Source organism: Oreochromis niloticus, linkage group LG5 (assembly GCF_001858045.2).
Source record: "Oreochromis niloticus isolate F11D_XX linkage group LG5, O_niloticus_UMD_NMBU, whole genome shotgun sequence".
In the NCBI taxonomy this organism is placed as follows: Eukaryota; Metazoa; Chordata; class Actinopteri; order Cichliformes; family Cichlidae; genus Oreochromis; species Oreochromis niloticus.
In genome coordinates this window covers 13,157,667-13,185,542 of record NC_031970.2, presented here as the reverse complement: position 1 = coordinate 13,185,542, position 27,876 = coordinate 13,157,667, and the positions used below count along the sequence as shown (strand labels likewise).

Below are 27,876 nucleotides of genomic sequence, written 5' to 3'. Positions count from 1 at the left end.
CATATATAAAGCAGATTATTACAGTTATCTGTAGTCCACTTTGAAGCAGTCCTCATTTTAAAAGGACAGATTACACATAAATAATAATATATGTATATCATGAGGCAGAATTTTAAATAATCTAAGTTTCAATTTTCTTTTTCATTTATGTTTTGATGTTTCATACCATCCATACCACTATTGCCTATGCTAGAACATCAAATCAACTGCAGCATCATAATCATAATGGGGGGGGGGGGGGAACTTGCTGCATGCAACAGATAGGAAGAATAGCTAAAATCAAGTTAACAGTAATGACAATTTAGATCTCTTTAACATCTAAAGACACAAATGTGTCTCTACAGGCCTGAACGAGCACCTGCACACCTTAAAGGCAACCAGGACACAGTGGCTTCAAATTTGTATTCTATGCAGAACCATTAGATGTCAAAAGCAAGAGGCAATAAAAAAGGATCAACTAAACACAAATGTAAACTAAAAGAAGTTTAATTTTTTCCTTTTTAAATCCCTCAGGGTTCAGGAAATCAGACTGAACATCTACTGTTTATATACCTCATTTTAACAGGTGCAAACTCGAGGTTTATATTTCAGTTGTGGGGACAACTATGAATCTGTCAGTCTTCCAATACAAATCAACAACTAAATTATACAGCCTACAGTGAAATCACTCAGTTATAATTAGTCAATTGGATGTCCCCGGTTGTATGACAAATGGCTCAGACAGGCTCTTACCTTACTACCTTAAAGCCAAAACTGTTAAGTTATTACAAAACATAGTGAACAGGATTACCCAATAAACTAAAAGGTTTAGTGTTACGGTTATACTAGAGATTGAATATGGCTTAAGGCTTCACCACTATGCTAATTTAGCAGAAAAAAATGAAATAAATATGAAAAAGAAATGAGCCAGCTGATGAAGCAGAATTGGACTCAAATTATTGTGGGATACATGTTTTGTTTTGTTTTTTCACACTCTATTGAGATTTACATTCTCTAAGTTACATTGATATTTTTCAAGCACTTATAGACTAATACAACCTGGATGGTCTGCACTCTGCTGAAAGCCATAGTTTTAAAAAGATAATTTTGGGACTCAGAAAAGTCCCAAAAGCCTTCAACAGCACCAACTGTAAAGGGATCCAGTTTAATGATTCAAAGTAGTGGAATGAGACCTACCATACACAGGCCCCAGGTTTTGGTCAGCTGCTACAAAAGACAGATCTGATGCTTTCAAATTAGGGAACAACAGAAATCTGCACTGGATCCCCAGTTCCTTGTTGTGAAAAAATATGAGGCATGGCCTTAATGTAACTTCGTTTCATTTATACATAACATCAGAACTCTCCTCAGCTCATTCACCTCTGAGCACAACAATGATCAATATAAACACATGGCAAAGGATTGCTCAGTGCATATTTATGAGTTTAAAACAGTGCAAAGCTATCCATGGTATTTTTTGCGATATGCAAACACAGCAGTAAAACCTGGTTTAAATGGAAACTGCCAGTCCTCTACATCAACATAACCATAAAACTAAACAGGAGCACAGTACACTTGGGTGTCCAACTCAAAAAAGGTGTACACAGCACCAGTGCAATAGAAATGACTAAAAGAAAAGAAAAAGACTACCTTGTGCCTTATGTTACAGTATGCAGTTCCTTCCATTCAAGTCTTTCAGTGGAAAAGAAGAGTATGCTGATTTCTCTACAATATCTCCCAAACACATTTTCTCCACATTCCTGAATCAGTTTGTTTTGTTTTTTTAAAGAAAAGAAAGAATGATGGCCAAGAAGGACAGAAAACAAACAACTGATGCAGTGATTTACAACAGCTGCGTTATGAGGAATATTGCTGATTTTAAATTAATAGCATTTTAAAGATGTTTGTTCCTGGGTTTCTTTTCTGGCAATGGACCAGATTAACAGGGGGAAAAAAACAACAAAAAAAAACTGGTCAGTTAAAGACTGAAGGTGCCAATAGACGTTTGGACTAACTTAAAAGATAATCAGTGCAGTAAATGCCTTTTTCCCCAGCTACTCAGTTATGATTTCATTCTTTTAACATCCTATTGCCTTTTGCTGGAAAGAAAAAAGCCGATTTAGTACAGGTGATATCAATTGCCTGTAACCAGCTTCACTGTGCTTTTCAGAAAGAGCAGGTGCTCCTCATATTTTGAACAGTGTACATGACATTCAGCAAAATCCACCTTTTGCTGCTTAACACTCTGATGATAAAATGGCATCTGTGGTGCACTACTCTGCAGCAGGAGAAACAGTCAGGTACTCCCAGCACCCGCCTCACTGTACCATTAAGGATAACTGCAGTATCTGCAGAAGAAGTTCAGACTCCCCACTGTTTTAAAAGTGTGACACTTAATCCTTAAAACAACACACCATATTTTCTGTTAATTCGATGGTTTAATTGCAAGTGAAGAAGACGGTCTGTGATTATTGAGGCACTTAATTTTTGCAGTGCACCTGTCATAAAGATCAGTACAGCATATAATGCAAAGTAAAAGAAAGATTAGTTTTGGATGCCCCTTACAGATATGCTACATGTAGCTATTAATAAAGATATCTATGGTGTTTTAAAATGCCCATCGCACACCTAGAAGACTGGACATCCAAGGATCCAAATATCTGGATATGTTTGACAAAGAGGCCTGAACCTCAAGGTTTCTGATTTATTATAACCATTTTTCTTGAGAAATGACAACCAATTACTTTTTTGTCAGCTGATAAAAAAATAAAAAATACAGCAAGTCTACAGCTGTCACATTACCACCAATGCTGATGGACTGAAATACAGAAGAAACACATCGATAAACGTGACTCAAACATCCTAATAATCCTTAGAGTGCCCCAAAGCACTTGCCTGAGACACTAACACTGGAGTAAGCAGACAGTGAAATCTGAAATGTAGGGCTTGTGTGATGCGTTATGTCTGTCACGTGGGAAGACGGGTCACAAGGGGGCATGGACTGAGTGAACACAGAGGGAAAGTGAAGCAGTATGAAAACAGGAAAATACAGCATACCTCATGACTTCCTCTCTCATTGCTATAAATGACAATATTTGCATATATAAGCAGTTTAGGTAAAATTATAAAAATATAAACTACCACTGTCAAGAGTTTAATTTTCCTCCACTCTAGCAGCTCGATGATACAGGCGAGATTACATTATCTCCTGCACACAGTCCATAGTATAGATATGACTTAAGTGTGTCGAGAGCACACGTCTCTGCCACATGGGACTCGGTTATTTTTGGTGCAAAAAACCTTTCTGTAAATACAAGTACTGCATTATACTGATAAAACTGCAAGTATGTTGGCCTAAATCTAGTTTTATCTTGACTTGATGCAAAGTCAGGGTTATTCTTAAATGTAATACACAAAAGCTGGAGCCACTCAGTTTGTAAGCTATTGTGTTTTTTAGGTTTATCGGTGACTAGTTTTCTTTTTTCTTTCATTTTTTCCTCAAATTTACTGACATATTTAGGCTGACACATAATAAGTGTGGATCCTGTTGAAACATTTCAAATTGTTCCCTAACGAATGTTGTAATTCATGTTATTCCTGATAGATTTCAATGAATGTGCTCCTTCTCTGAACTGTGCTGTGTAATGCTCCTAATTTTATAATTGCCAACACAGTCTCCGCAAGTCTTTAGGAGAAAAGAAAGAAGAAAGGTTAAAAAAAAAAAATTTAAAAGGACAAAAAGGCCATTGAAATACTGATTTGCACAGGACTTATCCTGGGATCTCTGTTTTCTGTGGAGTGTGGCCGGTAATTTGCTGTGGAATTTTTACTTTGCAGACTGAAGACATGGCAGAGTTGCAAAAGGCAAATGACCACAAATGACCTCTGCAATTATTACAACTTACCAGAGGTCCCCAGGTCATCCTAGTTCCATGATATTAGTGCTAATGATTATGACTTAAAAAAGGGGGGATGTAGAATGTATACCCATTTGTCTCACCAATGGACAAATACCTTCAACTATCAAAATGGTAAATTAATATGCATCTAACACCTTTAAGTGCTGATATGAACCGTATGCAAATGTGTCTGCTGGGCATTGTAGTCCCAGATTTTATGAAGGAAAATTAGACTCTAGAAGGTTGCAGCATTGGGCCTGCTATAATCATATTTAAGTCAAATAGCATAAAGAAAACTATTGTTTTATTAACTAAAGTATTATTTTAAAAACCACATGTAGTTTAATGTCATTGCTTTTTCCAAAGCATTTGAAAATAAGGACTATTTTATGATCAAGTTAACCACTTGGAAATGAGACCTGTGAATCATATTTGATCTCACAATTGTCAGTGTGCTTATATGTGGAGAAAATGCAAATACTGAATCACTGATGACGTTTCAACCATTTCAATATAGCAAATCCTTTAGTGAGTTAAACAGCTTCAGTAACACTTTATTTCGATGAGAGTCAGTTTTATAACACTGTCACTCCATAGAGTAAAAATCACAACTTCAGTAAAAAGACAAAGATGATGTCATGGTAGATACACTGGCACGACATCAAATTTAACCAAAGCGTTTTATCTTCTGAAAGATTCAATACATTCCAAGTTAAGCTACGCATTCATTGCACATATCCAGATCTTACTGCATGTGACAGAACAGAAACAACTTCCTCAACATTACAAATAACTAAGAAATGAGTGCAGAGATGTATGTGCGTGCTTAGATAATCACAGATGACAGAAAAGTGCATGAAAACGGGAAACAGCAATGTAAAGGAGGTGTAAATTTCTTGTTTTAGTTGAAAGACTGCCCAAAAAAGAAATAAAAATGAAACAAGTTAAATGGAAGTCAAAAAGACATCTTGTGGAGGCTTTTCCTTTTTTAAAAACTTCTGTGGTACATTCCTTTATCCCTGCACACCTGTCACCCATGAATATTGATGCAAGAGCATGCCGTTTCCAAATATCAAACAACCCTCTACTGCTCACTCATTTTGCAGCCTTATGTGACAGAACTCATATGCAAACAAAAACAAGCGCACATGCATGCACACACTCGCAAGCACACCACAGGGTATGTGAACAACAAAGACTGCATTTGAAATGCAAAAAACACAAAAAAACACTTGCATGGAAAAATGTCTCGACCCAGACAGAGCTGCATTGTTACAATATCGTCATAATATGCCACTTACTATATAACATCTGTTGACTAAAAATATAAAATCAGAACAAGTTGAAACACCCTAGGTATTTAATAGTCCAGGCTTGTGTATCAACAGTTTTTTCCTTTTTACAGATGGCAGTTACAACATAGGAAGTATATTATAGTTTGTGCATACTGGTAGGGCTTTGATTTTAAACTTTCAAATTAGGACTGGGCGATATATCGAGTTTTTAAATATATCGATATATTTTTATACGAGAATGAGATGTGACAATATCGTTTATATCGATATAGTATATGGTACATTATAATTATACTTGTGGAGCCGCAAGTTTGCCTCTCTTTCGTCCACTTTTTCTCTACACAACATTACTCCGCTTCGCCTCTCTCCTTCACTGAACACAACTCCCCCTCCCCCATCGCTTCACCTGCAGGCAACGACAAGATGGACACGGCAGCTATCAAAGAGGAGCTGGTCGGTAAGAAGAAAACATCTGGAGATTACTATTTTAGTGCTGGTAGCGTTAATATCGCAAATCTCCATTAACGAGTTACCGCGGCTCGCCCCGTGCGTGGGGCTGGACGGCGTCAACACGTTAACGAGCTAACTGCGCTAATGCGTTGACACCATGCAGCCCCACACACAGGGGCTGCACGGCCTAAAATCCTTTCAAGGTTACGAAGTGGATTTCAAACACAAGGCTCTCAGTCACGCAGTAGAACTTGGGAAAAGAGCAGCTGCGAAATCTGTCTTTGTTATTATGCTCGGCGTCTTTTAGTTTACATTTTGACTGCACAATCGTGAGCTTTTTGTTTTGCACAAAAACAACATTGTTTAATTTTATTTATGGAGCATTATTATTTAATAAATGCTGATAATTCATTTCTAAGTAATTTTTTTCATGTACATCTACGCTGTATGTTAATAAAAGTGCCTGTGTCAGATCTGGGACACAGCTTTGACTAAAAACTCTTTTTGTTTTTACTTTATGGCTTTAAAAAAATATCGAGATATATATCGTATATCACCATCCAGCTAAAGAATATCGAGATATGAATTTTGGGTCGTATCGCCCAGCCCTATTTCAAATGTTATGATCTGTATCAAGTGTGTATTATATATAGACATAATTTATTTAAACGTTAATTAACGATTGTGCAGGAGCATTACTAAATAATGATAAATAAACACCAGAAACCAGACTGCCAACATTTCATTTTTTTCATGTTTATCTGAGTCATACTGATTCAGATAAAGAAAGTAAAGGGTCACACATTGGACACTAAATCAAAGCATGTTTAAAAATTTTTCAATGAAAATATTACCCAATGGCCTTACAAGATGAATGCTGAAAAGAAAAAAAGTTATAACATTGACCTGGTGTTTTTGTTTTTATTCTTTATAATTTTTCTTTTTTATATATGTAAAATGGCTAAAGTCAACTGTAGGCTAATGAGATAAATTAGGTGACACAACTTTTATATTACAAGAAATTTCTGTTCTTAGACTTACTGAGGGGTCGACTAAATAAAAGACAGGAGAAAGACTTGGTACGGACTTACTGCAGCATTTTGCCTCAAGATTACTTAGTATGTTGTTGTTTTATGTCTATTTTCTCACAAGTCATTTTGGTTTCCTTTGAGTTTAATGCAGGGCAGACTAAGACAATCTGTGAGCCGATTCCATGGTCTTTAGCATAAGACAGCATGCAACAACTCAACAACAAGCAAGTTTTATTTTGGCCTGTCATGAAGTTACACCAAGTTAACCAAAGCCTGAATGTTATCGGTCAACAGATGCACAGGATATCCAATATCTGACAATATGAAAATACATTTTCACTTTTTTACACAGTAAAATTAATTCAGCGCACAACCTAGCCGTTTACCTGACACCAATCCTTTGAATTGGCTTGAGACATCCCTTATTAATATTCAGATATTGGTTTCAACCATTTCAACCAGACTTTCACTGATATAATCAACTTAACACTAGATTTAACAATTAGGGATGTGCTCAACGAGTCAACTAGACATTTAAACATTGCCAAACTCTGTTCCTCGAATATCTGGATCACAGGACTATGTTTGAAAATAGTCCCATTGTTACTCTTCTGGGGAGACTAACTTACACTGTTAAGGCCAAGAGTGAAGACTCTGTTCATTTATAGGAAACATAAAATAATTTTAAAAAAAATTGGAAATCTAGGTTCCATGTGAGTGTAGCGTGGACATGAGCGATTGTCTCAATGTGTTTCTATTTAGTACTGATGCAGGGTGAATGTGAGTGTGTCTGTGTATGGGTGTATAAGTCCAATAGCTGTCTGTATGTCTGTGCGCCTGTGTTCTCTATGAAAATGCAAATATTAAAATATAGAAATTATATATTAAAAATGATATATAATAATTTTTGTCCAAACTCTAATGTAATTACTTTATTTTAAGTCATTTTTAACCAAATATGACAAAAAAAAGTTTACATTTCATGCCACTGTAAAAACGTCTCCTTTAGCTTTTAGAAATTGTAAGTCAAATTTAATCAATTTTCCAAGCCAAACATTAACTGAGAAATTAATCAACAAAAGACAATAGATTTTTTTTCCTCCTCCCACTCAGTAACTACTCTTTTTCCAGTATCAGTTTTACCTGTGAAATTATTTCTATAATGAAACGCCTCTAGGATTTTCATTTTACAACCTTAAAAAGTGGGTGTTAGGGCAGACTTATTCGGAAGCAACAGACAGAAATCCTACCAGGCCATCTCAGTGGAGAGACCCGTTCTCTTTTCAGTGACCTTATTCCCTTCACTCAGTCACTTGCCCTTGCACAAAAGAGCAGAAGAGCCATACTGTTGCTGAGTCTGAGAATCATCAGGAGACAACTCGCTAGAGGGATGAAGAGGAGCAGCCGGCTGTGCTAAATCAGAACCAAATTTCAGCCCCGTTTTCCCAAACGTGTGTGTGTGTGCTAGCTTGCACAAAGAGCGGAGCGCGCCTTAAAAATGGAACACAGCTCCTCCTCACTCCATCTCTGCTTCAGCTGTTCGACGCTTCCACGAGGGAACAAACAAAGCAGCGGACAATGGTGTCAGAGGGAGCCCTGTTTAGATTCATCTTTCTCGGTTAATTACTTATCACCTCTAAATCTCAAACCCTGCTGCTGATGCTGATGACACAGTTTTCATCTTTCCTTGTGCCAAGAATCCAGCCTACCTAATCTGCTATAGTGTTGTGGCACTGACATGAGCCACACATCAGAGCGCACCATTGTGTGCTATATTTAAGGTCACAAGTGAATCCCGCCTACCTTCTCCACCCAGTGAACGACATGACCATACAACCGCTCACTAACTTACAGCATTTTACACTGAAGACCTGAGTATTGTATTACAGGCATATAATCAATGTGTATTCCTCTATTTTTATTGGTATTATTTATCCCTGTTTATACCCTGTGATGTGTACTCTGAAATTCCTCAATCATCTTTTTCTACATTGTCTTTTAATAAAAGTTTTCATATCAGCTCACATAAGTCGACATAAAAACTGATGCTAACTGATGCTAGTTTAACAAACATTTTTCAAAAAAAAAAAAAATCATAATATACTTGACAATTTAAATATATGCTCTTGTTAATTCAGTTATGATGAGACATAATGACGTAAATAAATCAAAATCCAACTTCCACTACCAATACATTGGAATTTCTCATATGGATGCTTTAACAGCTGAACAGATTTCACCATGATTACCATCACCATAATTTTAATGCTACACCAAACTCTTATGTGAATGCATAGCTGCCTTCTCACCCAAATGCAAAATGCAAAGTGGAAAAATCGAGAGAAGACAGTGTTGCATTTCCTCTGAGGAGCTGACTCACACTAACTGAGATGCATATCGTACAATCAGTTGATCAGTTTAAATCTAATTTCTTCTGTCTCCATCCACAGAAGTGATAAACTGAAACACTAGCACATAAACTGCCCCTTAAACAACAATAAATAAGCACACCAGGAGAAAGCTGAACATAATGAAGAAATCTAACTTATCCTGTCATTTCTTCATAACTATAATAACATAATATTTATAATCATAAGCTTTAAAACTCTTTAATAAGGAACATGTTATGACTAAAGCAGTGACTACAAACTGTGGACAGCTGATCAATTTTATGGTTGGTTTAATTTAAACGGTTCAACTGAGTAGTAAACCATCAATACAGGTTTACTGTAAACATCACAGAGTGCAACAAAGATATCTGACAGCACCATATGCCTCAATGTGGAACACTTCTTTAAGGAGATTAGATACAACACACAGAACCATGTAATGTGTATTACAATCGAAATGTTTTAAATTACTTGACATCCTTGCATTTTTCCTTTTACGTGCCAACATAGTACATGCAAATGATCAACCAAAAGTTCTTCTGAAAAGCTGATTTCCTCCAAAGATTAAGAGTCATTTTTTTCACTGATGCTTTCCTCTCTTACTAAATTCCATGGTAGACCTTGCACCCGAAATTCATATTACACATTAACATTTTTCATGTGGAAAAGTTACAAATAAACACTAATAAACACAACGGTAAAAACAGTAATAATAATAATATTTATATTTATAACAAGGTGCAATAATAATTAATGTGCAATAATAACAGTGTGCAATACAAATACACTTATTCTTCTTTTTTATTACTAAGTTATTATACTGTGTTGTGTTGGTTGTGTTGTTTGTGTTGTGTTGTGTCGTATCGTGTCGTGTCGTGTTGTGTTACATGTAGTGCCGACGTAGGACAGTTTTCCAATTTCATTGTACTATTGTACTATGTATGATTGTGCAATGACAATAAAGAGTTATCTTATCTTATCTTAAATAATAATACACTAAAAGCCTTTTTGCATGTATTACTGGTATACGATTCCACCATAACAACAATGTGCAAAATGCAGAATGCAGCAAAACCACTGGGCAAAACAGTGGATCACAGATAACACAGTCTGTAGAGTAACATGGACATAGGACTGCCAGCTGGAAAAAAAAAAAAAAGAGTTTCAAATGTCACAATAAAAGTTTCCAATGCCTTTGCTGCAGCACAACTGGATTACTTTCATGTGACTTTCTTCAGCAAAAGAAGTAAAAAATGTTACAAGTTGCTCAAAATTCAGCTGCACATTGTGAACTGTGCTGATGCTGATAGAAAAGTACTGAAAACTATATGTGAGGCAGCGACGATGTTCCTGTCAAGAAAGAGGTCAGTGTATGTTTTGTTTTTTTGTTTGTTTTTTTTAAGTTTAATGACAAATGTGTTCATGACAATATCGCAAAATGTACTGTTTGAAAGATTATTTTCTCAGATTAGTCAACATCAAAGTTATTTAAAGTTATTTTTAAGTATAGAGAATTGACAATGAATCTCCTAAACAGAGCATGTACATTAAAATACTGAATGTTGGTTACATTTTTGTTAAACCAGCATTTAAAAGTATATGTTTATTAAACAAGATCATTTATAGTAAGAGATTGTAGGTTTCACATGAATCTTGCATTGTATAAGGTTTACATATCCGGACATTATCCAAATTTTCTTTCTATGAACTGCAATTTCAGTTGTAAGGAAGATGTTGTTTGTTATACTTGATGTTTAAGTACAAAAGTAATTACATTATATGTATATTTTAAACCAAAAACAGTAGAAAGATGGACTTTGTTACTTTGACGCCACCCATTTTGACTAAAGAAAACAATGAGCGATGAACATTTTTACCACGTCCGTGTCGGCGCTTTATAAAACCAGATGTGAGAAGACGGCGGCACTTCCGAATGTCAAACCGCTTGTCAATCACAAGTTTTTAGCCAATGAACATACCCCAGATAATCCTCCTTGCTGAAACACAGATTTATAATACTGACTTTTTAAAATTCAACAGGACCCAAAGTGAGTGACTGAGACCATGAACTTGCTCACAATGTTCAGGACAGAAAGCCAATTTCCATTAGACCTCTATCAATGTTTTGCAGACATGTGATCGCTTACCACGTGACTTTAACTTGTCGACCATTTTGGACGTGCAATAATCCTGAAAAATAATGAAAAACCTACTAAACATTATGTAGATGAGATAAACTATGGTAGCTGTGAGTAAACAAACAAATGTATATATTCTCTCAAATGAAGTAAAACACTTTCATGACAAGCTTCTAAATCGTTATGTGGAGAAACTTGATGAGGGAGGGCCAAAGATGAATGTTAACCTATACCCCCCGACTGAGTTTACTGATGTTGTGGAATGTAACCTTGGCATTATTCCTGACTTCACACCACAAGATTTATATCATTATGTTATTAACAATAACACACATTATATTGGACGAGATATGAAGGCCTACAAAAGTTTGAATGCTTATCAGTATTTTGTGGCAAGATGGGTAACAAACCCAAGTGACTGGACTTTGCCTGGAACTGTAATCACTGGATCAAGTGGGCCACAGTCACTGCTCAGGTATTTTCCTGATTTTTATTACATTTTGATATTGACACACTGACATGTTGGTAAATGGTTGAGGATATCCGTATTTTCATCAGTAAGCGCTGCTGTAAGCTCCAGTTCGCTGCTATTCACGTGTGTTACTGAAATTTTTTCAGTAACACAAGTGGGGAGACTCGCATTTAGCAAATAAACTCTTGTGATGTGAGAATGTAATCAAACTGTTGATCAGAGGGAAAACAGTTTAAAAGTTTTAGGACCCTAGTTTCTAATGTTAGCTGGCATGACGTTAGCTTGTAACGTTATGTCCCTACTGTAACACACCTGAATAAAATTAGTAGGTCATAAGCAGAACTCTATAGAACTTGACTGCATGCTGAGGTGGCAACCCCTTACCCTACTCAAGTAAACTGAAATAAATGTAAGTAAATGTGTTGGGAAAAACATACTTCTAAAAGTACTTGTATTCAACCATGGTCATTCACTTATGAGCTGCTTTAACATGAATCAAACGGATGAATTTTATTCAGATGTGTTGCAGTAGGGACACATGTAAAAGTTTCAGGACACCAGCCCTCGAGGAATGGAGTTTTAGACACATGTCTTTGCTTCTGGGTTTAAAAGCAACTTCCATCTTTTATATCATCTATGGTTTAACAGCACACAGGATGAATACCCAAGGCCAGGGTTGGCGTTAACATAACTCTTCATGCAAATAAAGGGAAGAAAGTTGCTTTCTACAGCTGGAGTTTGACTAACATCAACAGACATCCATACAGTATGACAGAAGGGCATTTGAAATTGTATGTTTTTTTCCTTTATAAGTCAAACCACCTTTAAAAAAAAAATTATAATTAGTTGTTTACTGTTCAGGCTGAGCTTGAAAACAAAACCTGCTACCAAAATATAATTATTAAGAAACTGCATAAATTGTATTAAATTATATGTTAGATAGAGAGTTGTGTTGGTGAGATCAGTAACACAAAAGAAAATTTTTTCTGACACTACATGTTTTAATTTCACTGCAGTAATGCCACAATATTAGTTCCAAGGTGGAGTTTGTGCCTAATGAAGTGACCAATGACTGTGTATCTGCACCAACTCTAAGTTTATTCCAGTACCAAAGCTCTTATAATCACCATTTCACAGAACTTGATACAGTTTAAATAAAATTTAAACAGGTTAAACAGTACTGTTTAAATAAATAAATGTGTACTGTTAAAATAAATACATTTAAAGTTTAAATAAGTTTAAATAAATACAAATAAAAAAACATAATACAATGACTTATAAATTATTTAAACCCGATATTTAATAGATAACAGCTCAAAGACATATCAAATGTTCTAACTGAGAAACATTTCTGAAAATGCATCATAATTTTGAATTTGAGGTCAGCAACACTTCATAAAAGTTAGAAGAAGAGAATGTTTTTTGCTACTGTGTTACATCACCTCTGTTAACCATATTCCCTTTGGAAACTGATAATAGTTTTAAAAGTGAGTATTTCATTATTGATACAGGATTTCAGCAGATAAACATTTTGTGCCATCATTGTCATATTTTTCATTTCATAAACATCTAACTGTTTTTATTGTGAGCCAGATCTGAGGAGCGTACTATGAAGCAAGATTAATGGATAGCAATGACAAACTTAAAGTCTGAGTTTTGTGTGTCACAAAGGAGACTCTCTTTTAACCTTGCTATATCACCATGGTAACTTATGCTGAACAAATAACCAGAGCAGGTTATCTCCAGAGTTTCGGTTTAATAATTGACTAGATGCACCACATTTTTACTGATTCTTTTATGTATACCATGTTTTAAGTGCAATTCAGTTTGTTTGCGGGGCAAATACATTTTATATGTGGAAGTTCTTAAGCTGTATGTCTGTGAAGATTCTCAGTCATCCAGGTAATCTTAGTCTAAGGAGCTTGGGAAAAAAGCGTCTAAAGAAGTCTAGATGCTTTTCTTTCCAAACTTCTTAGACTTCTTAAGCTATAACTTACTAAAATCACAAAAAAAAAGCCAAGCTGTAAAGTTAGAGCAGCTCAAACTGTTTATCATATTGTCATTTGGAATGTGCATGTATTTGGTGATATGGAAAATGTATAAATATTTTTATATTTGATTCTAACCTGCTGTCAAGCCACTTTTATATTGCTAGAATTGGTGCTACAAAACAAAGAACACACAGTAAGAATGCATATTGTATCAATAAAATTAATTTTACTTTAATCTGCTAATAGTCAGCAGATTAATAATAATAATTATTAAACTTTAAATGAATTCAGTTTACAGTTTCAGATATCTAAAGTACAGCTTTTATGTTAGAAATAAACACAGAGCGTACTGAATGTTATATTCCAAGGTTAAGGATTTTCAGCAGCCTTAATGTAATTGTACTGTTAACTGTAACAGTTTTGCATTCTATTGTTATGTTCACTGTGTTCTTTATAGTTTACAGATTTAGACTTCTTAGATTCACCATTTTATCATCATGAACTGATCACATGTGATTGGAGTAGGCGACACTCATAAGGATCATTTGTGTGCACAAGAGAAATGCCCCTTTTTAATGTGAACTTGTGCAGATCCTGAAGCAGAAAGCCTGGCTTAACAGAGAAGAGCGATAACCATTGTTGTGATACCGGTAATCTCTGCCTGGAGTCTTAGTCTTTGTCAAGCCAGTTAATGCAAAAATGAAAAAAATGACAAAAAAAACAAAACAAAAAACATACACCTCTGGGCTGCTGGTACTCGGCTGTGGCACGCCTATTTTTTTTTTTTCTTCCCTTTAACTACAGGTCCAGGCTAATGAAGTATGTGCTCAGCTAAACAACCATAATATTTCCTGAACATATATATATATATATATATATACACACATACATATTCTTGACGGCACCATATGTTCCTCCCAAGAACTGTACAGCATTAATGGAGCCCACACAGATATGAGGTTACCCAAGCCATGTGCACTGATGTATACCCCTTCAATCACAGATGCTGGATTTTGAACTATGCACTGATAAAAAGCCAGATGGTCACTCCCCTCTTTATTACACTAAAGGATTCAGTTTCCATGATTTCCAAAAAAGGATTAGCAATTTTAACTGGTTACAGAGCAGACCAGTTTCCACTTCACTTAAGTCTATCCCAACTGAGCCCAAAGATGGCGACAGGGGTCGTGGATCTTGTTTATGTATATGTTTTCCTGCATGTTATAGTTGAAACTTGCATTTGTACGCTGAGCAAAAATCCTGTGGTTCTCGGAGGTGTTCCTGAGCACATGTGCTAGTTTCCGTTTTTAATGCTGCGCTGCCCAAGGGCCAGTAGATCACAAGCATTCAATACTGGTTTTCCGTATTAGACCCTGTGTACAGACATTTCTCAGAATTTTCTGATATGTGAAATAGATTTTTTTTTTTTTTAAATGCCCCCCCCCCCTCTATAGTTTTCCCTGTTCCAACATTTTATTAAATGTCTTATTTGCATCAAATTTATTAAAAATAAGAATTTACAGTTTCAGTATTTGATCATCTGCCTTTGGTTTATTTTCACACAAACACATTAAATAATTTACAAATCATTGCAATCTCTCTTTTATTTACATGTTATAAAGACAAAACTTTTAACTGATACTGTCACAGAGACAGTACACTGAGCTGTGTTTGTGTCTTTGTCCAACAGATTAAAAACAATAGGTTGGAACGCAATCCAATGTAAAACCACTACTAAACAGTTGATGTATAGTTGAACTGACACCATTCTGAATGTGAACAAAAAAGATGAACATTAAAATCTTCAGAATACAGAATGTGTGGCACATTATTACATTAAACTGTGTAGGTGTGCCTAATAAAGTGGAGAGGGAATGGAAAGGTCACAGATTATGAGTACTTATCTGGATTTATTATTAAATAATACAATGGTTCAGGTTTTTCTGATCACTGAAGTAGATGAACACACTTTTATTTGGTTTAAATGGAGAAAAAGCTCTTGCAGAATATGTTCAAACACTGAGCATGCAGTTCTCTACAACAGGTGGCTCTTTTAGAGCTTTCCTTGTGAAAACTGTCTGCCTGTTGCCTCAAGTAACATTTTTTAAAAGTTAATATAATTTTTTTTTTCCAAAGCATTTTAAAATATGCACAGTACGGTGGTGCAGAACATTATCTGTTTAAACACTGTCAATTTTTGGTCACAAATAAATAAATCTAAAAATAACCATACGCAAGGTAATGGTGTGATCTAACAGGAAGGAAAGATGTTCAATACTACTATTCAGCTTTCAGTTATTCTGACCTCGGTGCCAACTGATGTCAACAGCTGTAAAAATTCCCATGGTGTGAACATCCGGCATCAGTATGAGAATAATAGCACAGAAGATTCTTAACTATTTATATAAATGTATGTAATTAAGTTGAACTTTGTGTACTACAGCATACACAAATGTACACTGCTTGAACTGTCAGCTGTCTCAACAACTGAGAGAAAGGGGGCAAAAGTTGTTGTTTTTTTATTCCCTCTGCTTTCTCAATGATGGAGTTAAAGAAACGCGGCAGTTCTGCAAGTCAAAATTAAAAAGACTGTCTACTTGTCCATGATAGGTGTACAAGTAGGCAGACAGGCACATTCAGGCCAGAGTTTTCAAATAGCCTGCATGTCTTTTTCCTCCCACAGTCAAAAGACATGCAACCTTTATCTTTTGGCTGTAGCACACCAAAATAAGGCCAACATACAAATACTGGGTCACCATGCCTCCTGGTGACCAAAGAGAGTCATACTGCAAACCACCAAAGAAAATCCTGAGAATTGAAAAAGCAACTTTTCAGCTCTCACAAACTGACTGAATTAAACTAAATGCATTCCTAGCAACAGATAGGAGCAGTTATTTATGTCAAATACGAAGGACTACTTCCAGCCTTACACCATACTAACTGGTAAGGGAAAACATCCTGTACATATGCTGGACTAGCATTTATAGAAGTCTTTTCTAGTCTTACTGACCACTCAAAGCACTCTACACCACAAGCCACATTCACAACCTTGGTCTTCCAGACTGGAGAGTAAAGTCAGAATAGATTGGGTAAAAACAATTTAAGAGTTTCCACTTATCCTACACATAAACATTCTTTGTAACATTATTAATCTCCAAGTCATTGTAATAGGGATTATCTTTTAGTACCCTTTGTCTGTGCACCTGGCCAGGTGAAAATGTAGGGATTTAGGGACAACACTTTCACTTAATGACTCAGTGTGCTTGCATGACTCATTATATCCCCGAATACACACCTGGCTGTTATAGCTACAAATGTTTCATAAGGGGCTATGAGGCTAACAAACTAGCTTTTATCAAACCTCTTTGAGGTTTTGGCTATAATGAATGCTAGCAGACGCATAGGCTAGCGCACAGCTAGCATGAATGTTGCAAGCCACTGGATTGCCACAAGTTGGGAGGGCTAGCTAGGAGGAAAAAAAATAAGTTCCCGGCGAGTAAAAAGCCGACTTGGAGCGAAAAGCACAAAACACACACCGGACACACCGACAGAGAAAAGGATACACTGTGTCCCATTTCATGTTAGCCCCCGTAGCTACCGCGCTAGCTTTCTCCGCTAGCTCTGTAATGTCACTGCATCGCTGTTGTAAATACATTATAACAGCCCTCTCCTTACACGTGTGGAGAGCCTCTAAAACTCCTTCTCGGGGACATCTCTCCACCGAAAAAACCTCCCCAGCGGGCTGCTCACCTGCTCCGGACACCGGACACACGCTCTCACCGGCGAGACATCCCCCCGGTTAGCCCGAAAAACACTGGCGCTTTTTATTTCCAAGGACACAAAATCGCCATGACAGTTTAGAAAAATGCATAAAAAATTAGCAGGCAGAGGAGGGAGGGGAGAGAGAGAGAGGGAGAGAGAGATGAGGAGGGGAGAGGAGGGGAGGGGAGGGGAAGGGAAGAGAGGAGGAGAGGAGGGAGGAGGGAGGAGAGAAGGGAAGAGGGAGGAGGAGGGAGGGAGAATAGAGGAACTCCACGCAATATCTATTTAATCCACATAAAGCTACCAGCTCCGCGGAGTTCATTCAGTCTGGATGCTGGAGTTCTGCACTGCCAGTCTAGACACAGCCACGCGTACGCGCACGCACGTTCACAAAGACAAGCCGCATCCTAAGTCAAAGGGCGCTTCTTACCTAAAATGGCCACTGCAGCAGCCAAAACACAAACAGCATTTTATTTGGTGGAAGTTTAGCATCAGCGGCGGCGGTGTGGCTGCCGCAGCCAGCCTAACCTTACCACTTTGATCCAGTAGCAGCTCAGCGTTTCACATTTTTCCATTGGCTGCAGCCTAGCGCAGCTGGCTCCATGCATATTTCCATTGGCCCTGCAGCTGTCAAGCAAGCAAAAACGAGCCACTCTCTCCCGGGTTTGTCTGAGAGCTATCGCGGCAGCCCCAGGCAACACCATTGTGTATTGTGTGTATTTTCCTCCCTTCCTGCGGATTCTCATAGATGTGAGCCTCATGCCCACTGCCTCTTGCTTTTTTTTAGGTGGTGGTGGTGTTGTGTTGTTGTCCTTACCGCAGACTTGCCGGGAAATCCTTCTCGTACCGGGAGAAGCTTCCCACCGCACCAACCGGCTGCCTCCTGCTGCTGTCATTGAAGGAATGAAAAAAACAAGAGGGGAGCGTTCAGTTTTCAACCCCCCCGATGCAACAAAACGAAGGGGTTTACATTTCTCCTCTGCTGGCTGCATCCACCAATCATGTCGCTTTTTACTCCTCCATCATTACCGGGTTTGAAGGGCGGAAGAAAAGAAATAAGACATTCCACGTCTTTTGCAGATCGGGTTGCGTTTCCCGGATGTTGAGCTTCGTTGCTGGACTTAAAATTGCTGTTTGTGAAATGCAGGATGTATCAGATGTTAACTTTTGCTTTTTTAGGGATCTGTTTCGATAAAAGGCTGATACGAGTGTGTCTTTTGAGAAGACTTGGAGCCTCTCTTTGTTCCCAGCTTCACCTGGAGTGTGCTGGCTTTTAGCACCACCAGCCTGTTACCTTCTTCCATTATTCTCCAGCTAAACACGCTTTTTATGATACACAATAAACTTTTATTCAGAGCCTATTCATTCTCTTGTAGCTGTGAAAACGCTCATTTTTTATGTGTGTGTCAGGAACTTCTGACTTCAAAGAGATACATCAGAAATTTATAGTCACATGTTGACATTTGGGACTTAAAGTTTGACTTTGTTCAAAATACTATGACCCAATCTTAAACTCTTTTTTCTTTAACTTTCAACCATACTACGCAATCTTCATCATTGATTATCACTGACCATTTACTTACTCATCTTTACTCATCTTAGGTGGCTTAAAAGCTTAAAAAAAAAAAAAAAAAAAAAGATTCCCTGTGCTGATTCTGTTATAGTTACTGTGTGTAAGTATGTTTGACTCCATTATTGTTACAGGTGCACTATAGCATCTATTTCAAGCAGAGGTGTTGGGGAATAAACTATTTGTACATAACAGTTTGCCTCAAACATATGTTTAAACTTACTTTTAAACGAACAATAAAACAATTATCTAGACAAATGTGTTTATGTATTTTCCTTCCTTTTAATAATGAAATCGTATGTATCACACCTAATTTTGAACATTTAAAATCACATATGGTATCAAACTTACATTTACAAATATCAACATATTTCTTGTCAAATTACTGCCATCTATAGCTGTGCTATAATCCTGAACTTTCCTCTGAACTCTCTTTTTCGAACTTGACTTATTAAAATTAATTCAAAAATAAATTGCTTTGCCATTTATTTTTAGGTGCAAACATCGATTAATAGTTTATATTCAAGAGCACCCTTTATTTTAGCTTTTCTTTTTAGCTGTTTTTGATGAAATGGAGCTGGAGATGGGTGGGGTGGATGGTGGGTGTCTAAAGTACACACATTCACAGTTGGGCAATAGAAGATTTCAGTATTGGTTAAATGTAAGTACATACATTCTGCGTTGAAACACTCTGGATTTTTCCTTCATTATACCACACCACTGTGATTCCATGTCTATATATGACAAAACAATTGCTCAGTAATGCTGTAATAATACACTGAATACTTTGCAGTGCAGTCAGACATTCTGTAAGACATTCCTTTGAATTATAATTTATACAAATATGAACTTCAAACTTAATGTCAGTCCAGGTTGCTATGAATGAACATGCAGATGTATTGAGTTCAAAACCTTTAACTTCACTGACGAGATCTTAACATTGCGTGTGAGAAGACAAGTCTAAAAACCTGAATTTGATGATGAAGACATGGGTGAAAGCTTCTGAAATACCCTGAGCTGGGAGCTTACTTTGCCAAAAGTTACATATAGTTTGGTTACAAAGTCAAATTTTCTTACTTTTATTAAGAAACACTAATTCACCATTGTTCTCGATGATATTTTCAGTGAGAAACTAGACCTGTGTTATTCTGCCTTTGCGAGACAAATCTGCTTGAGTTGAAATTACAAGTTCTTGAACGCAATTAATATTTTTTTAATTAAAGTGTAGCAGACAGCCTATAATGATAATGATAATGCTTCATGAGCATCACAGAATTTCTGAGTGCTGAGATTTAAAATTTTCAAACGCTTTTTTCTTCTTCAAATGTGAAGGTGCTGAGATGCAAAATCATTTTGTCTGCAGCACCTTTGACATGCCAAAGGTGCTGCAGAGTTAAATGCCTGATGTTACTGAGATAACAGCTTAAACTATTTTGTCTGTTACATACTTTACAGCCTCTGTACAGTGAGGTTAACACTGTTGCAGGTACACTCCTTGGAGACACTCCTGGAAGAAAAATCTCACAGTGATGAGCAGTGTTTACATCATAAAAATGAATGGAGATGTTTTTCTGCATCACTGGTATCTGCTACTAAATTAGACATCATCACATCATCCACAAAGCAGCTTTTAATATAATTTCGCCTCATAAAATGAATTGTTTGCTACAGCCAAGCAAGCTCACATGTACTGTCTGTTGCATTGGAAGAACAGAGATAAATAGTAGGGGAAACAGTTGAAATGTTATTGAAATGCACCCCTCTGAGGGATTTTACATCACAACACAGCCTGACTCAACTTTTTTCCCCCTTTCATCTCTGGCACATTTTCAGTTTGTTGCAGTTTTTTAAATACTTATTTTCCCCTTAATTATTTTTTTCTTATCACACTAAAAAGACCAGCTATAACAGAAACTGTTTATTTAAAGCAAAACAAAAATATATATATATATATTTTTAGCATTTTGTTTGTTGCTGATAATCCTTTTCTTTATAGTACATGTGATGATATCCCAGCATACAAATCTAAGCATTACCTTAACTGGACAGCAACCTCAGCCTGCTTACAATTACATTCATACTTTAAATGTATATTTAAGATTCAAGCAAACATTATTACTAAAGTGTAGGAAACTGTAATAAAGAGCTTGACAAAAAATGGGCAACATAATTAAAAATTGTTGTGGCAATAACTTAGTGATTGACTGGATGTATAAAAGAAATGTAGACTTTTAATATAGAAAATTAAACATGATTGATACTAATTAAACTGATATTTCTAAAATTAGCATTTCTTCTTAAATTTAAATTATTAAAGGCTATATAATTACATGAACACATTACTAAATTGCTAAAGTGATCAGCTTGTTCAAGTAGAGGTCTGTTTAATTTAATGAGGAGCCAGTGAGACAAGTAGGTAAACACATTGTAATTTCTTCTGTTATTGAGACATTGATTTTTTTCCCCCCTTTGGACTGAATGAAGGTTAGTTGAAAAGAAAGTGCCCAATTGTTCATTGGATGTGAATATGCTTGTGAATTTGTTTGTCCATTGATGTTTGTTTACAGCTTATTTTACCCACTTTATACAGGCTGTAGAGCTCAGTAGCAGAGCCCAGTGTCACACCATCATGAAAAACAATAACTGGTGCAACACAAGGATTCACTTGTTTTTCACTTTTATAAAGTTGCTCATTCTGTTTCAGATGTCAGATGACTAATATCATTTTTCCACGCATGCCTACATGGCTCAGCTCCATTTCACTCGTTTTTTAAGGTTCTCTATTAGGTGGTAGTACCTGGTACCAGGTACTTGTTTAGTACCTACTCAGCCAGAGTTCCAAGTGATCTGAATTGATCCTAAAATCTGACGTCCAAAAACTGCATGACGAGTCAGTGGCGTCACTCGATGATGAGTCGTGGGAGTCAATGCCCAATCAACAGAAGGAAAGGTAATGTTTTATGAGGCATGTATATATCATGCTAATATTTAAGTGCACAGTAAAGCTTCACATAACATGTGTCTTTGCTGTACCTTATATTTTACCTCCATAAATACAGATGGTGTGTATGTATGTGAGTCATATCTGGTGATTTAAGTTGATTATTGGGTAAATCCTGAAAAAGACCCCAAAAAAACAAGTATATTGTAGCCCAGCCAAAATTTTACTTTAATTAAGTCATGGATTTAAATTTTTCATGTTAGTCTTTAAATTCAAGTTTTTGGTACTTTTTCCCTGCAGACAATTGTATCTATTTTTCCTCTGTCCTCTGTAGTATTATCTGCTGTCTCTTGAATATAATGGAATTAAATTGCACTTGTCCTGTGGTGCTCAAAGCATCCACAAGTAGAAATAATACAACACTCGCAATGTCTTGTTCAAATATTTATGACCTGCTTTCTTAAAAAACATATAGATTCTAAACACACAATCATTTCACACAACACGACGCAGCTCATTAACTTACTTTACCTAAGGTTGTTAGGTTCTAAAATATAATAGGTTAGTGTACTTTTTTACATGTATTAAAACAGCTGATATTCAATGTGAGGCAAGTTGGAGCTTGGTGCACTATTAGCAGAATTGTTTACATGACAAACCGCAGGGACAGGAAACAAACATGTGACCTTTTAAACCCTGAGGCTGTCTTCAATACACAGCATTAAAAACGTCTTGTGTATTTTATCCTCGTGCTTAACCTCAGGTGCACAGCTGGTGTTCTTTGAGGTTGATTACACTAAAGATTGTAGCTTGTATTATGCTGAAGAAGCTAACAAATAATAAGCAGCACTGAGTAAAGAAAAAAACACCGAAAAGGGAAGAAAATGTACAAGAAGTGAGAAAAACGGTTTAGTTTTACTATTTCTAGGTCCTTATCTAGAAGCAGTAAAAAATCCAACACAAAGGGTGTCAAAGGGAAATGCTTTGTCATTACCTAAAATCAATATGGTTTCTCATGTAAACAGAGTCTAAACAGAAGGCTAAACCCATCAGCCACAGCAGATAGACACATACACGTTTTGTGTAGGCTGCGGTTCAGGTCTGAGCAAAATATTTTCTAAATAGGGAGAACTCCTACTCTCACAACTTCCTGTTTCATAGTGGGCACTCACAAGTGCAAAACTACTGGGGCCCTATGGAGGTGTAGTCCATAGATGTAATGCTCACTGACAAAAAGGTATACAATTTAGCACTGTAATTTTGATGGAAGGGATCAGAAGAATAGGTGGCTGATTTTATTTAAAAAATTTTCTTGACTTGTTTAGAGTTACAGTGGAAAATCTTAATAAGTAAGCTAGTCTGTTAGTGGCATCAGATACCATAGCCACTTTATGGCATGCACGATTTTACTTTAAAACAGCGGTCCCCAACCTTTTTTGTGCCACAGACCAGTTTATGTCTGACAATATTTTCATGGACCGCTCTTTAAGGTGTCAGGGATAAATACAACAAAATGAACCAGTACCGGTACCAAAAAATAAAGACAATTTATTCATAACACACGGGAAAAGACCCAGGGAAACCGAGTTACTGATAAAAACTATTAAAAAAATAATGCTAAAAAACAATAAAAACCCCAAAAACCATAAATTTAATTCCCGAGCCTCAACTCTCGCGGCCCAGTACCAAATGACTCACTGACCGGTACTGGCCCATGGCCCTAGGGTTGGGGACCGCTGCTTTAAAACATCAAGCTAACAACAGCAGCAGCCTGACAACAGCTGAACTACTACATTATGGTTGTTCTTAGAAGGGTTTTTTTTTTTTTTACATCTATCATTATGACATACTAAACTGCTAAAAAATACTAAAACCTGGAAATGGTTGCCACTGATAAATATTATCCTGGTGCAAACAATCATGTTTTCACTGTTGTAGTTTGGAGATGGATTAAATAGGGAAAAGGACTGGGTGAACCTACATATTAAACCTACGCATAAATCTCGACCGTGGATCCCCATGTCATGAAGCTCCCAGTGCACAGTTTTAGTGCTGGTGTTAATAGCAGAGCAGACTGCTTAGCTTGGTCCTTGATTTTGGGGCAAAAATACTTCAATTCACAGATTCAGAGGTGTGTGATCCAATACCTTTGTCATCATAGCGTATGTTTAACTAATCATGTCTAAGAACTACAAAAGTATACTATTCAATAAATGTCCTAGCACTATATTTACTGTAGTACCGGTACTGAAATAAAAGTAGGGTTTTTTGATTCAAAGCAGAAGTAAGCATTTATTTGAGTGATTTAGCTCCATTATCTTCATTTCATTAAGAATTTTGGTGTAAACAGGGGCAATCGTGGCTCAAGAGTTGGCAGTTCGTCTTGTAATCGGAAGGTTGCCGGTTCGAGCCCCGGCTCCGACAGTCTCGGTCGTTGTGTCCTTGGGCAAGACACTTCACCCGTAGCCTACTGGTGGTGGTCAGAGGGCCCGGTGGCGCCAGTATCCGGCAGCCTCACCTCTGTCAGTGCGCCCCAGGGCAGCTGTGGCTACAATGTAGCTTGCCATCACCAGTGTGTGAATGACTGAATGTATAAAGCACTTTGGGGTCCTTAGGGACCAAGTAAAGCGCTATATAAATACAGGCCATTTACCATTTCCATAGATGAGGTTTGTTTGAGTTGTAGCATGTTAACTTTTAATTAAGCTACAAAATTAGATTTTGACATGAACATTTTAAACAGTTAATATTTAGACTTTAATTTAATTTCATAGAAAACATGTCAGTATTTAGGATGTTAGTAATATACTAGGGTTATTCTAACGACCTCATTCTTTCAAAAGCAGACGTGCTGGCCTGTTTTGTGTTGCATCAGGAGCTCAGTGAACACTAGATTTTTGGTGCACATTAAGGCATTACAACCTATGCAACATAACCTATATTTGCAGCCTTAGGTGTAAGAAGGACAACACACAGACTAGGTTTAAAAAAGCCACAGTAATAGATTTCTTTTTTCAGTAATACAGTAAAGAAGTCCACATTGCAAGCTTTCATTGCAGCCCCCTTACAGTGAGTGAATATGCTACATATAAAAACAGTAAGTAAGAAGAACCTACATCCAGTAAGTGTTGTATTGGTACAATCAATAGGTGAAATCATACCCTGAGCTATTAGTCTGAAACTGTGCACAGTACATAGGTCTACAGGACTGTTAGGAGTGGCAATAAATCGAACCAAATGCCTTTTGATATGTCTTCTGGGAGCCATGAATGTCTTCATAAAAATTTTAATGCAGTAGTTGTCTTTGATGGTACATATATTTAAGACTATGTGGTGACCATGTGTCATGGTACATCTAAGGTCTGATTAATGCTATCAGCATGATGAGCACTGCCAAATTTACATATATAAGCCATACAAGCATAAAGCGTTCACAGGTTAAGCACTGACATGATAAACTGTAGATGTTGTCCATCACCAGCTTTTACAAATGATTCTCATTCTCCTTCTGGCACAGTTGGTGTGGAGCACCCACAATTTAGCTGTACATGCACAATGACAATAATGGGCTATTCTGTTCTATTCTGTTCTATTCTATTCTATTGTCAGTGTTATTTTTGCCTCACCAAAGATCTGAGAAATGTATTTTTGCTACACAGAAATAAAGTTCTGAATTTGAAAGTCTGTTCTTTCACACAGACTGCCTGCACTAAAATATGTGTTTATAAAAAGCCTCATCAGGAAAGTGTTTTGCTGGATTTCATATATGGTCATTTCAAGCAATAACATAATCAGACAGTTAAGTGTTCCCTGGGCAACAACAAAAGTTTTACTTTCTGGTGAAAACAAGACCAAAATATATACATCACTAATTCTAAGACAAAAAATAACAAGACAAAGCACCCATATTTGTTGATTGACAGGCAGAGTCTGTCTCTCAAATATGAATTAAAAATAACTGAGAGAGCTGCTTCTTTGTCATTATAATAAAGGAAATCAAATCATGTATCTATACTGTGATAGTCACCTTTGAACCAAAGTGACTGACTTTATGATCTTGTATTAATCAGTGATTGTTGATTAATCAATGATCAGTGAAGTTCTTCATGCCACTGTGTATTGATAAGCACTTCATCAACCAAACAGGGATATCACAACAAGTGTTTTCATTCATGAAACATGATGTCATCCGAGGAAGGAAGGTCACTGAGTGATCTCCTATAAATTTCCATATGCGATATTTATTTCTTATTTATCGATATTATTATTTGACTCATTTAATCTTCTCTTTGATTTATTAGGACAAACGTTAAAGAGTGCCATCTGATAGGCTAATTAGCTTTGCATGGTTAACTTGATTGTTTCCTTCACTAATTCAGTCATTTAGTTTCTTATCTTTGCATGTTTTCTGGTTAGTCTCAGTGAGAATTAAAGTCTAGCCTGCATGAATGTATGGCCTTATCTTGTTCAACCCACAGTAATTACCACAGTTTAACTCACAGTCTTATCAGCGTAATTCAGCTCTTCCTCTGTCTCTGTACTACATCTTGAAAGAATCAGTAGGAACTGTGCTTCTCTATTTTTGCCTTGTTTGGACTCAGGTGGAAAAAGCTGGAGCACTCTTATAAACTAAAGTCATGCATGTAATCACTCATATCATCAGAACTGTGTTGTTTTGTGCAATAAAAGTGTCACTGTTGTTGTTTTTCATATTTTTCTCTATCACTGTTTGACATTTGTAAGCAAACAAAGAATAGATTTGCAAACATTTAATAATACGACGACAAGTGACTCAAATTGGAGTCACTGGTACAATAAATCTTCCATGTTGCCTATGTCGCCATAATATAAATAAGTTATACCACAGCAAAAATTAGCATCACAGCTCTGACAGCATGATGCAACAAAGAGATCAAGCAGGAACAGTTAGTCAAAGCCTAAAAATAAAACCTCTAGCATGCTGGGGGAAAAGAATCCTCTGTAAGATGATGGACAACTGCTGTCAACAATGTTTTCTTACACAGATAAACAGAAAACACACAACAAAAGGACACGACTGAACTCCAACCCATATATAGAGAAGATCTGATTATTTCCATTTGTGAAATCATTTTGTTGACTGAGTCAATGACAGCTGGAAAATCTGAGTCACTTTATTGTGTGCATCCCGTAGAAACATTTCTGGATTAAGGAAAATTACTGTTTAATGAAAGTAGGCCGTAAAGGCTTCTAACCACAGCTGATCATGCATCCTACTCTGACATGCCAAGGTTAAATGCGCAGTAGCTGTACTGTATACTCCATGGCGCAGTCACAGTGCAGCAAATGATTCTGGCAGACAAGCATCCATGCATACATAATTAGCGTGCCTGCCATTGTAGATATTTACCTGACTGTCTATCCAGCATTTTCTAAACGATGTCTCTCCCGGGGGTGGAGGGATGAGTGCACCGGTTGTATCATGCATGTAAAAACTGACATTTCTGGTATGGTTAAATGTAGGTGTAAATGGTAATCACTGCATTTCTTCATGTTCTAGATGGTAGCAAGAGAGGGCAACAGAAAATCTCCTCCTGCACCTAACCTGCACTCATACTGAAACAGCCACTGCAGTCCATCATTTATTAAAAGATTTAGAGATGAAAAGGCATAATGAAATTCAAAACTCAGATATGTATTAATCCACTACTTGGACTGGAGATAAGGGCAGTTCATGTGATTTTTATGTTCGCTGTTTGGTATTCAATGTTAGGCATGCAGAAATCTGTCCATGGCACGTTAGAAAGAAAGCATGAAATTGGTTTGACTATGATTTGATTATGATTTGGCCTGTCATTGGCTATTGGATTTCCTTGACAGGCTGGAATGGACTCACAAGGTAAATAAAACTTTTCAGCCAAACAGGTGTTTAGTGACAAAGCTGTACACCCACATCGTCTTTTTTTGGCTAAAGTTAGA

General features: G+C 36.7%; 1 protein-coding gene across 6 annotated transcripts in view; it reads right to left on the bottom strand.

Moving 5' to 3' along the window:
• chd6 (chromodomain helicase DNA binding protein 6) overlaps positions 1-19,413 on the bottom strand; it is a 93,240-nt gene extending 73,827 nt beyond the window's left edge. For 3 of the 6 annotated variants that reach the window (XM_005469711.4, XM_025907161.1, XM_025907162.1), the window contains exon 1: positions 17,396-17,580. The gene's annotated coding sequence lies outside the window, so the exon portion shown is untranslated. Of the gene's footprint in view, positions 1-17,395; positions 17,581-17,837; positions 17,920-17,940; positions 18,201-18,224 lie in introns of those variants that run through there. The other 3 variants (XM_005469710.4, XM_025907159.1, XM_025907160.1) reach the window with 3 other exon arrangements.
• Positions 19,414-27,876: the final 8,463 nt, after the last annotated feature.